The sequence below is a fragment of the Myotis davidii genome, unplaced genomic scaffold (assembly GCF_000327345.1).
Source record: "Myotis davidii unplaced genomic scaffold, ASM32734v1 scaffold130, whole genome shotgun sequence".
Taxonomy (NCBI): Eukaryota; Metazoa; Chordata; class Mammalia; order Chiroptera; family Vespertilionidae; genus Myotis; species Myotis davidii.
The window spans coordinates 188174-207232 of NW_006285040.1; the positions used below are offsets into that span (position 1 = coordinate 188174).

A 19059-nucleotide genomic window follows, 5' to 3' on the forward strand; every position below is an offset into this window, starting at 1 on the left:
TGATGGATGTTCCTCCCTCACACTGATGTTTGTTTCTCTCTCCCTCTCCCTTGTTCTCTTCCTAAAATCAATTAGTGGGGATTTTTTAAAAGAAGTCTTCCAAATATTGGTTTTTCTTCAGTAATTTCATAATTGGTTGAAAAAATTGTTAATCCTGGAGACTATAAATTATAAAAGATAGATGTCACAGGGTGTGTTTTCAGTTTTAGCATTATGATGAGGGAGTGTGGAAAGAGATTTTCAAAACTAAATCACAAACTAATACAAACTCTTAGAACATTTGTTTTCCAAGTACTAGAAACAAGATGAGTCATGTAATATGTAAAAATAAAAGTATGTTTTAATGGTAAAATAGAATTCTTTATATTATGGCAATATAAATTCTTTGTATTATGACAATCATATGAAATTTCAAATTTAAATATTTAGTAATTTTCTAATATTTTCTGTAAAAATTCATTTAACAATGATTTAGCTATAATGCATAGGAAAAAAAAGGATCCTAAATGTTTTCAAAGAGAAAAATGTTGTTACATATATCTATAGTTAAATCTTACTACTTAACCCATGTGGCTTAGGCTTTGGCATACTACTGCCACTTGGCAAACACAACATAAATATGAGACTTATAAAAATAAGGATAAATAAAAATTATTTAAGCTGAAAGTTTTAAAATAAAAAGTATGCAATGCTGACAACAAAGTGACACTCTCTGGTTCCATTTCTATCATTTTCCTTTAATAAAAGTAAGTTTTCCTTCTGGCATTTACATATTGCTGCACATTCTTTCATAGTCATTAGTACTTCTTTCCCTGCTCCCGGCCCACCAGCCTCATGCATGTTCCCTTCTACTTCAAACATTTATCACATCCCATTTATCTGAGTGATATGCTAACTTTTAAATAAATGCCTCTTTAATTCTGAGCTCAAATATCACTTCCTTATATAAACTTGTCTAGATTACCACCTTAGATGTCTTCCAAATTTTCATAATAACTTATATTTTTCACTCATAGCATTATTAAAGTTTTGAATTAAATGTTTGTGTCTTTATTTCTCTCGCTATTCTGTATTCACCATATTGACAGTTTTTAGCTCACTACTACAATTTCTGGTATGTATAGACACACATAAAATGTTAGAACAGTGAATGAATGCGTGAAAGAATGAATTTTACATGGAAGGAAAAACGCTGTAAGGGAAATATCTGATACTTCAGCATTAGTTTTTCAAAACTAAGACAAATATCTTCTTGGGAGAGAATCACCAGTATTTGACCCAAGAAAGTTAATATTATTCAATCTTGGCTATTTTAAGTGTCAGCTTCACTCCAGTCTGAACATATAAAACTTACATCATTGATAAAAAATGTGAAAGAAACAACATATTTTTCTATTTAAACATGTTGCTTTCTTAGGGCAAACATTATTGATTGGCATTTGATGATTCCCTCTATCCTAACAGCTTACTCATCTGATAACATATTTACCAAGGTTATCCCACATAGAAATTTGATAGTGTAGTAATCATTTTCATTTTTGAATTATTGCAGAAAATACTGAAAACATATAACAACTGATGAGAATTTTTTAAAAAATTTTTTATATTTCTATAAAAGTAATTTTTATAATGTGGTAAATAGTATAAAATATAGATTTTTTTTCATTCCTTGAAACTGTATATACATATAATATCTATATTTTTGTAAATCCTAATTATCCATGGAGGAACATGAATTACAAATATCATTTTAGGAATGTTTGGTAAACTAAATGATTCTTTCCATCTTTTTTTCCTCCCTTTTTTCCTTATTTCCTTCCTTTTTGTAAAACAATAAATTTCTGGATTCCAAGAAGCACCTGATTCTATCTGTACCTGTTGCTCTATTTCTTGGCTAAGTAATACCTATCAATTTAATATCAGATTGTGTATCTACAGGCATCTATTGTGGGTATGGGTGGCTAGTAGGGCAGCTTTCATAGATAACACCTGATACTGCTCCTCTCCCCGTCTTACAACATTTTGAGAATTATTCATCTGATCAGGTCTACCAGGACTGGAGTATTTCCTAAGAGATAAAGCTATCCATATGAGATAGAATCTGACTAAATTTTCAGTTTACATATTTTGCTCTAGTCTACTAAGTGGCATTGGTTCTCAACAGAGAAAAAGGCTGGAATACTTAATTTACCAATCAGATTAATTAAAAGAAATTGAATGCATAGAGCATGCCTAAAATAGCCTTCCAAGTAGCACAGTAGGTTAAGTGGTAAATTTAAACTATAGACATCTCCCTAGAGCCACACATATGGCCAATCTCTGAGCATAAATCTGTATGTGTTTTGGATTTTAAAAAAATATTTGGGATTTTCAATACACAGTTAACTTTAAACTCTTTTTCTCCATAACGATTGCAAATTTCAAGTAAATCTGAAAGCAAGCTTTTTCTTCAAGAATCAATGAAGAGTAAATTACTGATAGAGTAAATTACTTCAAATCGAGCTGACTGTAAAGGTAAGATTTTAATAGTTTTCAACCGAATTTCAAAGAAAAGATTACTTTTATTCCCCAGAAGAAATGCACGTTTATTCAATAGCTACACTGGACAATAGTTTAACTCAAAATAATTTTTCCTGTGGCTCCAAGTGAAACAGAAATAATTTACTTTCATTTATCCTGAATTGTAGTAGTGTTAAGCCAGTATTCTCTTACCGTCACTCCTGAATATGGGTATTCCTCATGATTTATTCTCTTTTACAATGGCTTTTAACTCTGGCTGCAAATTAAGCACCTCCAGGAGCCTTTGAAAACTATCACTATCTGAGTCCCACTCCAGACAAATTGAAAACAAATTTCTGGCACTAGGACCTGGACAGCTATTGTTTTTTTTTAAAATCCCACAGTGACTCTAATACACAATGAAGGTTGCAAACCACTAATCCATTGTTTCATTTGAAAGAAATAATTCACAGGTAAGTAGTAAGGAGTTAAGGAAAACAGTCAACAAAATTGGGAGGTTCTAGACTTGGCTCCCAGTTGGCTCAAGAAGTCCTATTTTGATATGCCTCACCAACCAGTATTACTGAATGCCTGTTGTGACTCCAAATTTCTTATTTACCTCAGAGCCTGGAGGGTGCATTACAGAAAGTCAATTATAACTTCAGAGGAGAGCTATTCCCAGAATCAAATCACACATAACTAGAATAGGACTGGGGCTTGGAGCAGACCTCATGTGCCTCACTAACACTACCTCCACGCCAGCGTCAATCATAGTTGTGGTAGCCTGGGCCAGGGGGAAACCATGTTCACCAACATATTTCTGTACTGAACACTCTACGGAAATGGTGCAAAGGAACCAAAAAGTAACATAATTTAATAGAAGAACAACTACTTTTAGAAAAGAATGAACAAAGCTAAATACAAATTATTGAAAGTAATAGAATGATGTTAAATCTTAAAATCTGGCCGCCACTATTGCTCGTGGCCAGCAGGCTGGCTGGGCCTCCTCTCCTTGGAGGCACTGACCGTGCAGGCCCCAGGCCGCGGCAGGCCAGCGCGTTCCAGTACCTGATGAAGAAGCGCTCGGTGTCCACTGGCCGCCACTCCTCGCAAGGCTTGGACAGCCTGGCCCACTCCAGCTTCCTCTCATGGTGCCATCTGGAGATTTTCATGCTCCTGGGCAGGGGCTATGGCAGGGGCCCCCCAGCCTTCCCCTCCTGCAGCCCGGCCGACCCAGTAGCCAGCAGCAACTTCTACCTGCACTGCCTTGGCAAGAAAGGCGTGTTCTCCAGCGTGTGTCACAGAGGCATGGGAGCACAAACATGAAGAAAAAGTTCACTGCCAACCATGGAGAAGAGGGAGAGGCAGGAGGTGCCCGAATCCCGGGTGAAGCCGTGGAGGCCCACATCTCGCCCCTGACCATCAGCATTCCAGACAACATGGCCCACCTCATCAGCCCCTGCCCTCCCCCCACAGGCATATCAGTGCTTGCAAACTCCTGGCATCCAGCCCCCGGGGAGCAGGATCTTCAGTACAAAATGGGCCGTGTGATAGCACCTGACATTAATTTAATGATTGCAACTTGCAGTCAGAAAATGAAAAGGAAGCTTCAGGTGAAGACAGCCGAAAGGATGACTCAAAGCCACCTTATTCCTATACACACTTAATCATATAAGCAATTACAATGGCTCCTGATAAACAGCTCATCCTAACTCAGTGGTTCTCAACCGTGGCTGCACATTAGAATCACCTGGGAATCTTTTTAAAATCCTGATTTCTGGGCCTCATCCTCCGGAAATTCTGTTTCTTTGTTACTAATGTTGTGGCCCCACCCCATAACAAAAAAAACAAAACAGAATTTCCAGAGGATGAGGCCCAGAAATCAGGATTTTAAAAAGATTCCCAGGTGATTCTAATGTGCAGCCAAGGTTGAGAACCACTGCCCTAAATGGAATTTATACTCACATCACTAAAAATTATCTGCGGACGAGGGCTGGCGGGATTCAATTCACCAATCTCTCTCTGAATCGTTATTTCATCCAAGTACCACGTTCCCAGGAAGAACCAGGCCAAAGCTCATCCTGGAGGATAGATCCTGCCTCAGAAAGCAAATGAACAGAGCAGGCTTTCAGGAAAAGATAGCCTAGGGTAGTGATGGCGAACCTATGACACACGTGTCAGAGGTGACATGCAAACTCATTTTTTTGGTTGATTTTTCTTTGTTAAATGGCATTTAAATATATAAAATAAGTATAAAAAATATAAATCTTTGTTTTACTATGGTTGCAAATATCAAAAAATTTCTATATGTGACACGGCACCAGAGTTAAGTTAGGGTTTTTCAAAATGCTGACATGCCGAGCTCAAAAGGTTCGCCATCACTGGGGTGTGCCTTGCTTTCGAACACCCCTGAGACCCATCTCCTCATCACTGCAGTGGTGCCCAAACCCCCTGAGAGCCTGCCCAGGGAAGGCTGGCAGGTTCCCTGGAGCCGGAGCCTGGTACCTCACAGCGCACTGGCTGTCATGGGGGAGGCGCGGTTTGCTGAGCACCTTTCAGTCGCTGTGCGGAGGCAGCTGCCCCTGAAGATCAAGCCCATCACCCACACTGTCGCTGCCCCCTGACCTCAACCTCCCAGCAGCCTGCCGTGCAGTGGGTTCACGTCGTCCACCAGATCCAGCAGTGTCCGTCACCAGCGTGGCGGGACTGGCCTCGGCGAACCCGTGCAGCGGGCCGTGCTGGCCCCTGCTAAGGCAGAGTCAGGAGAATGAAGATCACCGACAAGGGAAAGTGGAACCTATTCCTGCGACGATCCAGGCCACCCTGGATTCAGACGGCACAGCCCACCCCTGTCCAGACAGTCAGCGTCATGCAACAGGCACCTCTAGGTCAGCACCAGCCACCAATGAAAACTGCAATGCAAACAGGACTCACGTGGCGCCAATGCCCGCAGTGCACAGCCCGGGCAAGAACGCAGCCAAGTCCTCTGCACCTGCGGGCGACACACGCACCAGCTTCGGCTTCCCAGCCCACAACGCGCCAGAGTGGCGACCAGTTGAAGCACCCGGAGCTGAAGTGGGTCAAAACCAGGCAAGGGCTCCGAGAGATTTACAAATGTACCTCTGGTCACATAGCTGGAGACTATCAGAATCTGAATGCAAATCCAGAAATGTCCAAATTCAGAAACCATCCATGTTCACAATTACATTGGCTTTCTGGAGCTATAAAAAATAAAGGGTCCACCAATTCAAATCTCTCCATCCTGGATGGATCTCTCTAACTTCTAAGAAGTTTAAAGGATGTTTCACATTGTAGCACGTCAGCATTCAAAAGGATGTAAGCATGAGCAGCGAATCTGCAAAATATGCTACTGGAGCCCCTCTATTTCAGCAGGTGGAGAGAATAGGCTCCTGTAGCATCTGTAGAATGAAATGGCTTAGAGGACATAGAGGAAAAGAGTAAGTGGTGTACTAAACACATGCTATGTAAGGCATTCTTTGCTATGTAAGCCCCAAATTAAAGCTTCAGTTATTCATTCTGAACATGCTTATAGCTTTGCAATCAGATTCTCAAATAATAGATGTGGGCTTCAAAGGTAATCACCAACAAATGATTTAACAGTAATATATGGTTGCTACAGGAATATAGTGAGAAGAAATAGAGTGAACAGTGTTAAAAATAAGACACTTGCACACCTGCACTGCAGGTTACTGCTGCCCAGATGTGGAAAAACACACCATTCAGTTTGACAGACAGATAAAGCGTTTTCCTGTAGAGTCTGAAAAAATGCTCTTCTTAAACCTGTCAACACGAGTTCCCAAGAGAAAACAAAACCAGCAAAGCTCAAGGTCATAGTTGATTTCCAAGTATCCCCTTTTATTTATCGCTTAAATAAGGAGCTCCCATGGAGCTTAATATTATTTGCCACCAGTGGAAAAATATCCCCTTAAGATCACTTCCTAATTGTTTCATTACATTTTAACTTAAAAACTGCCTCCTCACTGGATAATAGGAAAGGAAAATCATGTGCTATTTTTTTGTGTCTCATTTTTTTAGATATGCAAAATCCTTCCAGGCTCCTGTGTAGAAAAAGTCATTTTTTTGGGAAAAACAAGGTTTTTATTGTTACTATGTCAAAATATTGTTTAAATATCTACACTTTTTTTTTCTTTAGATCAGAGGCTGCTGCTTTACCAGCTTGATTTGATTTTCTAAACTATAAAGGAAAATGACAATAAACAGTATTTTAAAAAGTTAGCTCAGCTACCATGTATAGTTATAATATATACTTTAAAATTTATTTTAATGCAATCCTCTTTGCTGCATAATTTAACCAAGCAATATATGTAATTTTGTATCATAATTTCTTTGTGATAATGTTTAATTATAAACACTGACCCACCACTTTTAATAATGCCAAATATGACATTGAATAGACGTTCCATAGTTTACTCAATCAAACTTGTGTTTTTGACATGTAGGTTATTTTCAGTGTTTTTCTATACTATTATTACATGTTTGTCTAATCTTTAAGATACTTCCTCCATATTATGTATCTAAAGTTTCCTTAATGATTATTGAAAATAAAGCTATGGAAGACTCTACTAGTCAACTTCAACTTATTCTTTTCTGTGTCTCCATATTTTAACATGAATTGACTTCTGAAATCTTAAATTTGTTTAAATACAGAAAATATATAACAATTATTTTTTTACAAGCAGCAGTTGTGAAATCTATATATCTTCACAGCAATTCTGCAAGGTAAACATGCTCATTTTACATATAAAGGAACTATTCAAAGTGCTTAAGCGGCACTCTCATGCCTTATTCAAAGGGGTGTCTGCAGGGTGGAGTGGGTGAGAGGTTTCAAAGAAAAATCCTAGCAGAGGTTTTGGGGAGGAGACTGGATTCTGTCTTGGACGTTTTGGGATTATGTTGCAACTGTGGCTATATCATGGGAAGGTGAACACACATTTGGAATGTTTAAGAGAGCATTCTTCTGAGGACGACAATTTGGGAACCCTCAGCTTATAAATGAACTTGAAGCCATGGACTTGAAAGAGATTAGCCCGGTAAAGTATACAGTATGTGAAGCAAAGGGGGGCAAGCACTAAAATCTTGGGACTGCAGATACATTTAGTAAGAAAACCAGAAACTCAGGTAAGAAAGGAGGAAAGTAATGGAAGGAGTTATGCGTGAAGTCTTAGAAACCAAGGACGGGAATAATTTCCAGAACAGGACATTGATTGTTCAGCAATAAAGGCAATTTGGTGATTTAGTTTAAGAGAAGCTTCAGTGGTGTTCTGCACTACAGAGGGATTTTAGTGGTTTGATGAGCAGCTGTCCTATTTATTAGGAAGAATTTATTTAGAGGGCCAATATGAAAAAATGGCAAAGACATTTTGCTGCTCTCCTACAAACTATGGTCACAAAGCTCCGGCACAGGTGGCTAGAAGGGCCAGGGAGGTTACCAGGGAGATTCTCATAGGGAGCCTCTGGGTTTGTACAGCCCTGGATTCATCCTTGTTACATAGGAACTTGTCACAGAATGTTTCTTACCCATAAAGAATGAGAAAGTCAGTCAGAAGGGGCAACAGATAAAACCTCTCCATTAGCCTACATCCCAAATGACTAAAACCAATAGCAAGTACTCCTTTATTGTCTACCCTGCCCAAGCTATTGTTAACTATTAAAGCATATTAAACTGTTAACTATGAAACATACTAAAAAAGAACTATTAAGACATAAGAAACGAAATAGTAAGTTATGACAGTGGCAGCTGCCTTAGCCCACTGGGATGCCATTTGTGTTTGCCCAGACTCAGGGGAGAATGGCAGGATTCTGGGTTTGAGCAGTTCGCAACTTGTTTACTTTTATCATTCTTAGATAACTTTTAAAAAATCAACAAATTGCAGAGTACTGAGGAAAGCTGTGCAGGCGTTACTGTGCCCCCACCCTCCCACATGACCTTTAAACAGCTAAGCCTTTTGTTCACCTCCAGCTGCACTGTTCCCCCCTACCCTCGATGACAGGTGTTCCCCTGTCTTCTGATTATAGTATTCATTCACTCCTTCATTCAAAATTGAACACCAATTTTGCCCATATTTTTCTTAGGACATAGAGCACTGAAAAGAGTAAAAATAATTCCTGCAGTGAAGGAGCTCACAGTCCACTGGGAGAAGGTGGTCACTACAGCCTGAGAATTCCACAGTAAGAAGCGAAGGCACAGGCTACCTAGGGTGCTGGTGAGGGTGCATGAGAGCGAGAGAGGGGGCTCCCAGAAGGCTCAAGGTGAGGCTACGGCTGGAGTTTGTGGCAGTGAGTGTCTAAAGATATTTTTTATTATAAGTTATTAAATTTAACTTTCTGCCATCAAGACACAAGTCTGGTCAAAGGGGAAAGATTTTAAAAGGAACATTTCCCCTCAAAGCTATATCAGGCATTAAATAATATCCAGAACAAAGTGATGAGAAATTCTATATTGAAACCTATATTTATATGTAGAGAATCAATGATGATATAAAATAAACTGATACTAAAAATATTAATAAAATGTTACAAGCCGAAACCGGTTTGGCTCAGTGGATAGAGCATCGGCCTGCAGACTGAAAGGTCCCAGGTTCGATTCCGGTCAAGGGCATGTACCTTGGTTGCGGGCATATCCCCAGTAGGAGATGTGCAGGAGGCAGCTGATTAATGTTTCTCTCTCATCGATGTTTCTGACTCTCTATGTCTCTCCCTTCCTCTCTGTAAAAAATCAATAAAATATATTTTTTTAAAAATGTTACAAATGTAAGTTTATTTTTTTACCCTTTACCAGAGGATAAACTTTCAACTGCTGTAAATTCTTAAGTGGCTGTCTTTACACCTAGTTTTAAAAAATATTGACAATTTTGACAAATTAAATTTTTAAATATGTTTTTATTGAATTAAAAGAGAGAAGGGAGACAGAAAGATAGATGAGAAACATTGATGAGCTACCTCCTGGACGCCCCCTACTGGACATGGAGCCTGCATCCCAGGCATGTGTTCTAACCAGGAATCAAACCAGTGACCTCTTGGCACATGAGATGATGCTCAACCAACTTTGAAATGTAAGTACATGAGTGTTGAATATTAAAATAATATATTTTTAAAGAACCTCTAAAGGGCAGAAACCATGTCATAATTTGGTTTTGTTTCTCCAGAGCCTGATACAAGTTAGGTCAGGCTTTACATTTATTGAATTAATGTGTGTTGACAACCAGTGAGGTTGCTAAGACCAGTGGAAGCTTCAGGCAAATGCCCAGTATTGTGTGTAATTTCAGGGTATTGTATAGTCTGCTTAATAATGTGATGAAAGACAAAATAATACAGTGCTGTTAGGTATAAGAGATGTTATATCTACTCATTAGTTACATGATGATGTTAAAAAACACATAATATTGGACATTTAAATTTCATGGCTCCTTGTTTTTATTTCATAGCTATGTGAAATATAACACAGTAACATACTTTTGGAGAAATGACCTAGATATCAAGACAAATTCCCCACAAGGGAGATATTAGGCATGAGTAGAAGGGACTTATTTAAAAGCCAGACAGAATAATTGGAACTAAATGCTCATTATGATATTAGATTAGTCCAGGGAATCAAGTGATGTTTTAATAGAGGCTGCTGATGAAAATCACCCTCATTAGAAAAATAAAATATTTGGCTCTTTTTCATACCATCAACAACTGAGAATACTACATCAGGGTTTCAATTTTTATGATAATTAATTCTTTTGTTTTTCTTCAAGATTTGCTTTGAATGAACTTAGAGATGTTTATATCATCTTGTTTCATGGACAATATGGCAACGATAACAGCTAACTCCTTTCATTTTTCTTTGCTAACACTTTTCACTGTAATCATCTGTTTATTCCCAAGGAAAGCTGAGAGGAAATTATATACCATTTCAATCGCACAGTCCTGATTTTTTTCCTTTTCCTCAAGCTTATAAAGTGTATCTAATAAAAATGTGTTGATATGTAAAATCCTAAACAAATATTTAATGAAGAATTACATGTGCAAGTCATCACACCAAAGGAAATGATGACAGTGATATAGTACACAGTCCTTTCCCTACTTGTTTAAATCTCGTCATGCAGACATATATGTAACAATTCAAGCAATAAATGATAATATTGCTCCCTATTCAGAGAAAATGATCTCCCTGCTCTTATGGCCTGTCACCAAGTCCTTAAGCAGAAAACTGGATGCCATAAATATATTTGAAATCCGGTAGATTCTACCAAGTTAATATACCTTTTATATATTACCTTCTTTCCAAGTATATCCTTTATTTCATCTCTCACATTACAAGCAGACTAATCCCCGAATTAAAGTCTGGTCCCATTATATTATGCCAACAACTTTGCACTTGTCTACTGAATAAAATCGTAGCTCTTCCTGATGGTGCCAAGAGTTCTCCAGGGCCTGGCACAAACTCACTTCGCTCTCTTGTTTCTTGCAATACCTCCTACCCTTTCAGCCACATCAAATGCTGGAGGGCCCTGAAAATTCTGGTCCATTTTGTTTGTTCTGCTGTGATTAACCAAACATCTGAAGGGCATTAACCCCTGCATCTCAGTCATGCTTTCTTTTATTTTTTTATTAATTAAACAAGTATGTACTGAAGAGCTGGTATGTGCCAGATTATGCGCTGTTTTGGGAATACAAAACACATTGCTCAAATGTGCAACCCTTGAGGAGATCACAGTCCTGAAAGACAAGAGTGAAATTAATCAAATAGTCACGATCTTGTCCTGACCACAACTCCTGCCCACTCCTAGGTCCTCACTCTGCTTAACCATCTGGCCACATTTCAGACCTAAAAGCCCAAGCTGGCTCCTGCTTCAGGGCTTTACACATTGTTCCCTTTGCTTGAAATACTCTTCCCCAGACAGTGCCTGGCCTATTCCCTTTTCTTATTTCATTCACTGACTAAATGTCTTCTCAGCGGTCTGCTCCAATACTCTTCTACAAGGTAAAAGGATGACCTGTTCCTCTGTCAGTTCTTAATTTTTTAAAAGATTTATTGATACTTATACATGTATTTGTTGATAATTACAGTATGAATGTATTTGTTGATTTTTCTTCCTCCCCTCCCTTTGGAATACAGGCTCCATTGGGGCTGGAACTCATTTAATTGTCCACTGCTGTTTCCCCAAAACTTAGAGCAGTGTCTGATGAGTGGTAGGGTCTTGATATATATTTGGTAATAATGAATTACACAGATATGTAATTATACATTGAGATGTTACACCAGGACAGCCCATCCTCTATAATAAATCCTATATAATAAAAGCCTAATATGCTAAGTGTCTGGTCATTCGTTCAACCAATCAAAGAGTACAGTGGGGCCTTGACTTACGAGTTTAATTCATTCCGTGACGAAGCTCGTAACTCAAATTACTCATATGTCAAATCAATTTTCACCATTACAATGAATTGAAATGCCATTAATCCATTCCGGACACCCCAAAACAAAGTTTTGCAAAATAACTGCAAGCACAAATGCAAGCACAACACTGATGCTTCAACTAAGAGCTAACTGCTTAAAGTGAACTAGTGAGACATGTGATGTTGGGCTGATGTGGCATTCACTGTGACAGTCGCTGCGCCAACTAGCGGTGGGGTATCTGAAGCTGGCTCATAACCCGAATTTTAGCTCGCAACTCCAAGCAAAAAATCAGCCAAGAGTTGGCTCATATCTCGAGAAACTCTTTAGTCGGGACACTCGTAAGTCAAGGCCCCACTGTAATATGCTAATGATATGCTAAGGCCACTCAACTGCTCGCTCTGATGTGCACTGACCACTAAGGGGCAGAAAGTCAACTGGTTGACCAGTTGCTATGATGTGCAATGACCACCAGGGGGAAGATGCTCCAACTGGTAGGTTAGCTTGCTACTGGTGTCCAGCCAATTGGGACTGAGCAAGATGGGCCAGACATGCCCTGGAGTCCTCCCGTGGTCCCTCCCTGCTGGCCAACCTCCCGTGTCCCCCCAATCATGCACTGGTGGGGTCCCTTGGCCTGGCCTGCACCCTCTCACAATCTGGGACCCCTCGGGGGATGTCGGAGAGCCAGTTTTGGCCCGATCCCACAGGCCAGGCCGAGGGACCCAACTGGTGCATGAATTTGTGCACTGGGCTTCTAGTCTGTTATAAGAGCCTAGGAGATAGCAGCGGAAGATAGCTATCTATAAAAGACCCCTTGGAGGAGTGACATTGTGCTGGTTAAACAAAGGTCTGAAGAATGACAAGGAGTCAAACAGGCAAAAGGACAAAAGTGTCACACGATTCATGGGATCTACAGGGAGAAAAATGTAATGCACTGTGATATGACCAATCTCTAAAAAATGACAATGTATGATCTATGAACAAAATAATAGAAAGTTTATTTTCAGTATAATTTCTTTCCCAAAAGATATGATTATATACAAATTGGATATAATGATAAGGATTTTTTAAAAGAAATGTCAAAGACTAAATATAAATGCAAAAGATATGTTGAACAATGATAAAATTCTTCCTCCAAAGTCTACTGCAAGTATTGGCATCAGTTGCACATAATCAGTTTAAGAATGGTCTGAGGATACTGTGATAACTTAATGCTAATTTAAACTAAATGTGTTTGATAATACCCATGTATCTTCTTTATTTCCGCTTCCTATTTTACCACACTTAAAAACTGAAGAATGTGTATGTAAATATAGTCTAATTCTGGGCACCTTCTGAAATAGAATGCTTAATACAACACACAATAGTCCTTCTCCTAGTATTTACAGTCCTTGGCAATGCCTTCTTGCACCTCATAAAACCACAGGTGTCTCCTATACACTTTCCATTTTAGTTCCCCAATAATAATAACACATTTTTAGTTTTCCCTATCTGAGGTTTACCAGAACAATGGCATAGTTAAGTAAATATATTTAAGATCATTTCATGCAAGGTATCTTTAAAAAGCATCTTCTGACAATTAAAATTCAAGGAGGAGCTCATTAGCATTATCATGAAAGAGAATGACCCTTTTGATAGAAGAAAAGCAAGTAATCACCATTCTATTAAAAAGCTGAGATAAATAACTGATAGACATGGCTAGAGCACTCAGTTGGAATTTTCTGAGCTTCTGATGCGTTCATTATAAAAAAAAAATTTAAACAGAATCTTCTCTCTTTCATATATCTTAAGATTAAAAGCAAGGAATAATGAACAATATTGGCTACTTATAATAAATGCATCACCGGAAGAGGGAAGGGCAGTTATAAAACTCAAGGAGAGATTTTACTGGGAGGTAAGAAATGTCTTATATTGGTATTAGAAACCCTAAAAACAGCTGTCATTTGATACATTAAAAATCAAGACTAATATTAAGATGAAAAATGTTAAATATTTCATGAATGCTGATCCTGTACAAAGAAACATATTTTCTTCCATTTTTATTTATTTATTTTTATTTTTAAAAAATATATTTCTTTATTGATTTCAGAGAGGAAGAGAGAAGGAGAGAGAGATAGAACTGCAACCAGGGCATGTGCCCTTGGCTAGAATCAAACCTGGGACCCCTCAGTCTGCAGGGTGATGCTCTACCCCCTGAGCCAAGCCAGCTAGGGCTTTTCTTCCATTTTTAGAAACTAAACACTGATCAGTAACCAATGGGAAGAAGACTTCAGTCTTCATGGGCCATGGGTTATGACTCACTGCATGAACCTGAGCCTTGTGATACTTTGTCAACTGCCAAGCTTACTTCTGCTATGCAACAGAACGGCCCCTATCCATTAGGGCCCCGGACAACTTTTCCATACTTGGTTTCTCTTAAGATTCTAATGAAAGAAACTCCCTTTATTAATAGTTATTTTCTTTAACTTCCTTTTCTTCTTCCTCGTATCAACAATGGTGCCTTCACTCATATGTGCTACAAACAAATGGTTTTCATTTAAGATGGAAATATAAAAAGTTCCTAAAGCTATTTCACAAATCCTAAGAGAATCATTTGCAGCTTGTAAGAAGCCATTATTAGAAAAAAGAAACATTAACAGGCAGGCAGATTAGATGGCTCTTGCACAAAAGTTGCATTTTTTGTGAAATATTAAGTCAGTGAAATATTAAGATTGTCAAAAACTATTGAACATGTAGCATGCAATAGTTTTATGTGAACAACACTCTAATTTTAGAGATAATCCTTTCCTTAAAGGAGCTTGAAACCTTATGAATTTGGTTAAATTTAGTTTTTTAAATATTAACTCCAACTTTAGAAATCTCTCTCTCTTGCCCCCTCACCCCCCCTTACTCAGAGACCTAGTCTTCCCTTCTCCTCCATGAGATAGTAGCCAGGACCTGACTAAAGGTCACAAGGGCCAGGCCTCTGGCAGGTTAAAGATACCATCTTGATCTAAATTATGTTTTAATTCCTGAGCCCTAATGTGGACCGACCACCAGCTACTTTCCTATGAGACTGGACAGAGGGATGCTGAAAGAGACCTCAGAGCTCTCTTCAAAATCAGAAGAAATGATTCTTCACTCTTACTTTAGCTCTGACCAATCAGCTCCAGCACTTCTCTGAACCCTAACACACAGGGCGTGTGATTTTACGCTATGTAATCTGTGACCTACATGCCATTAGGAAAGTTAGGGCTTTTGAACATTAGCTTCCCATTCTCTTGGGCGGCACCTTCATAATAAAATAGCCAATATTTCTCCATTGCAATTCTTGGTGTCTAGTGTTGGGCTTTGGTATCCCCCGGTGGCCAAACTCTTTCTGTTCTGTAATAAAAGCGTTAGGAAAATAATTAAGAACTGAATCATCTTCTATGCAGCCAGTGTTCTCTTGCAGCCTGGGGATTTCACAAAGCTGAAGCTTACTGGGACATTCCCAGGTTTTGGAACAGTCCAGAGTTACAGTCAAGTCACAACGTTGTCAATTAACAGCTGGGAGACCCAGGGCAGGTAAACTTAACCTCTCCAAGCTGTGGTCTTTTGGTACAAGGGGAATAATATTTACCTTAAAGGTGATCAAGAGAGCTTTAACATTCCTCTCAAGCTTGACTGAACTTGAAACAGAATTCACCCTTTTCTCAGGAATTTACTTAAAGAAACTCTCAATTATAAATTTTTTTCCTCTGCCCTTTGAGATAAAAATCTCTCAGCTTCTCCGCTTTCATAACCCAGGAGTGTTTCTCAACCTGGAGCCATCCTTTGGGAAGGAGCCATCATCAGGAAAGACAGCACCATGGCCCCTTCTCCCCATCTCTGAGGGAGGGCAGGAGCCTGATTTCCATAAGAACCAATCAGCAAACACAGGTGGCTGTTCCCCAGGGGACATGCTTTTCACCTATCACCGCAGGGCGAACAATGCTGCTGCCTTTTGTTTCAAATGAATTGAGTTCAGTCTCCTTCTCTTGCAATAGTCTTGATGCCTATTACAATAGTCTTGACTAAAGTCATCCTTACCCATTTAACCCATTCGGTGCTATTTTTCTTGGACAAGGGTAGGTATAAGGATTGAATAAACTAGCATATGTAAAATACACAACACTGCATATAATGTCTGTAAATGTTAGTAAATAGTTGCTTGTGGGGCATGGTTATGATGTTTTGGCCAGGTTCAAGCCTCGGGTAAGCTTGAACCTATGGTCCAAACACGTAGCCCCACGTGCCTTGTGATAGAGTTCGGGTGCATGTAGTTGAGTGAGGTTGAAACTCACGAGAATGCTGTAAACAACGTGCTCACGCCCCTACTTTGCCTCGTGGCATCTGCTATAAAATAAAGACACGGCTTGTGGGTGCTGTCCTTGTCTCCTCATCGGGGAGGCAGCGTCCCACTGAGACCCAGCTATTATTCTCTTGTCTGTCTTTCCTTAATCCTTTCACATCCCCGTCCCCCCCTCCACACACACACACACACACACACACACACTCGGGATCACCCTTGGTCATGCTGGCGTGGCACAGTTGCTTAGTAAAACTTTCTCTCCATCTCTCCCTTTCAAAGCACACCACCCTCTGAATACTGTTCCCTGAAAATCCCAAAAGCCTCTTTTCAAAGATCAGGCATAGTGGTATGACATAGCAGTTAACCAACTTGTGGGTTGTTTTTCCTTTTTTTTAAATAACAGGCTCAAGAAATCTAACAGCAAGTTCTATTTCCAGCATCTGCTGAGCCGGCCTGAATGGTCAGCACATTAGCACCAATAATAGTGACGGGGTTTCGACAGCTGCATGCTGGCCAGAGACGCCAAGGTCTCCAGCCCAAACCCAGTGCCATCCACACCAGATTCCAAGCAGAGAGGGCAAAGAGTATGCTCCCAAAGCCAAACTGCAAATTTCCTCTTTAGGAGCTGACAGAAATCATAATGGAAGAACTGTCATTGCCATCACCTCAGGAGGCATAGAAAGGATATGTTCAAAGCAACATCAAGTCCATTTTAGTCTCAATGTCCTCCAGAGTTAAAACAAAGAACTTTGTCCAAGTCATTCTCTGAGTAAGACAATAAAAAACGCAAGTCACTCTCAGCTTAATTTTCATGAATATGAAAGTGGTCTCTTCTCTTTTTATTCCTTAGTGAGATTACTCCTAAGACTGTTTGGAACCACTTTTATAACCGTTTTAATTAGATTACGTTTCTCTGAACTTTGCTACAAACTGCTAAAGGGGAATAATAAAAGATCAATGACATATGAGGATCTTCTCCATTTGAATACGTGATCATTTTTTTAGATTGAGATATGTTACAACTTTTTTCTATCCACATCATTTTATGTCAGGCACAAGTTCAAGTTTTTTAACCAGCAATATTTCTTTCTCAATGTAATGACCAAAAATCAGGAAAGAGCACGATAAAGTATTTATAATTATTTACAATTATTGCTATCTTTAATATTTAACATAGGATTTGTATACTTTTAATGAGCATGTGTTTTTATTGTTAGCTTATGTCCTGAATGTCAAAATGACTTTGGATTTCCTTAGCCAAAGAGCATGAAAACAAAGAAATAAAGAAAAATTTTAAGTTTGTTTAAGCTAGTGTGCTGAAACAAACCAGTTACAAAAAATAAACATAACTAATAGAGAATATATTCTTGGAGAGGTTGTAAAGAATATCGTTTTTCTAAACAATAAAAATTGATTTCTACTTCCTTTTCATAAAAATAAAATAGACACAAAGTTTGTTTAAAGCATATGTGGAAAATACCAAGGTGTATATGAGTTTATTATAATTAACGTGACTTGTAGAAAATAGAATTTGAAAGAGGCTATGAAGAATATAAGATTTCTGACAATGTCAGAATATTATACAGTGGGGCCTTGACTTACGAGTTTAATTCATTCCGAGACCGAGCTCCTTAAGGAGCTCGTTCAGGAGCTCGTTAGCTCAAATTACTCTGTCAACTCAATGCAAAAAATCGGCGGAGAGACAGCTGGTATCTCAAAAAACTCGTTAGTTGGGACACTCGTAAGTCAAGGCCCCACTGTATTTGATACTTTAATTTAAATGCACTATCAGCAAATGTGGATAACTGCAGTCTAATAATGAATTATTGTCATGAAATTAGAGTAACATTCTATATTCATAATTAGTTTAGAATTATGGATACCTAAGTACATTACTAATAAGCAATATTCTTAAAATGCACACAATTCAACTTTTAATCTTTGTCACAATTTAATATCATATTTTACTTTTCTTTTTTTTTGTTTAGTTAATCCTCACTGGAGGATATTTTTTCCATTGATTTTTTTTTAGAGAGAGTGGAAGGGAAGTGGGGAGAGAGCTAGAGAAACATTGATGTGTGAGAGGCACATTGATTGGTTGCCTGTTGCACATTCTCCCACCAGGGTGAGTATCTAGCCTGCAAACAAAGGAAGTGCCCTTGACCAGAATTGAACCCACAACCCTTCAGTCTCTGGGCTGATGGTCTAACCATTGAGGTAAACCAGCTAATGCTTACTTTTCACTTTTTGAAATAAACATTGACTCAGTGAACCACAGAAACTTTGAGCACATATTCCCCACTTTAAAGTTACTTTAAATGGGTCTGCAGCTCAAGAATTACTTTTTTAATGCTGCATTAACCAAAACAAGATTTTAATGCTCCTCACAAACTCTTCAAATATAGATTTCAAAGTGCCTGCCTGTCTCTTGCTTATTCTGGAAAAGGAAGATGTAAAAAGACTCCGAAGTACTGTAATTAGAATGAACTATAACGGATCTATCATTCTTGCTGATATCCTAGAGTCGCCTGGATAGCTTTAAAACATGCTGATATCTGGGCCCACCATAGATGTATTTTGATTTAATTGGTTCAGGGTGTATAACATCCCAGGTGATTCTGATGTTTAGACAACTTCCAGATCCACACTGCAATATTAGAAAAGCGAAGGAATAGGCTCATGAGCTCTAAAACACTCCCCAGCCATGGCATTCTAATTTCTATACCATAAAATGCTAAGTTTTAGAACATACACTCTCAGATTACTTCGTCTTTCCATTTGGAAAATGAAATCAAGTTTTCTTTAGAACCATGAGCACCACTCC

At 38.7% G+C, this 19059-nt stretch overlaps 1 protein-coding gene and 1 pseudogene across 3 annotated transcripts in view; one reads left to right on the plus strand and one right to left on the minus strand.

Moving 5' to 3' along the window:
* The window catches only part of PRR16 (proline rich 16), a 216596-nt gene that overhangs the window by 30975 nt on the left and 166562 nt on the right, over positions 1-19059 (minus strand). The gene's annotated exons all lie outside the window — the stretch shown is intronic.
* Positions 3822-10353, plus strand: LOC102757096 (annotated as a pseudogene).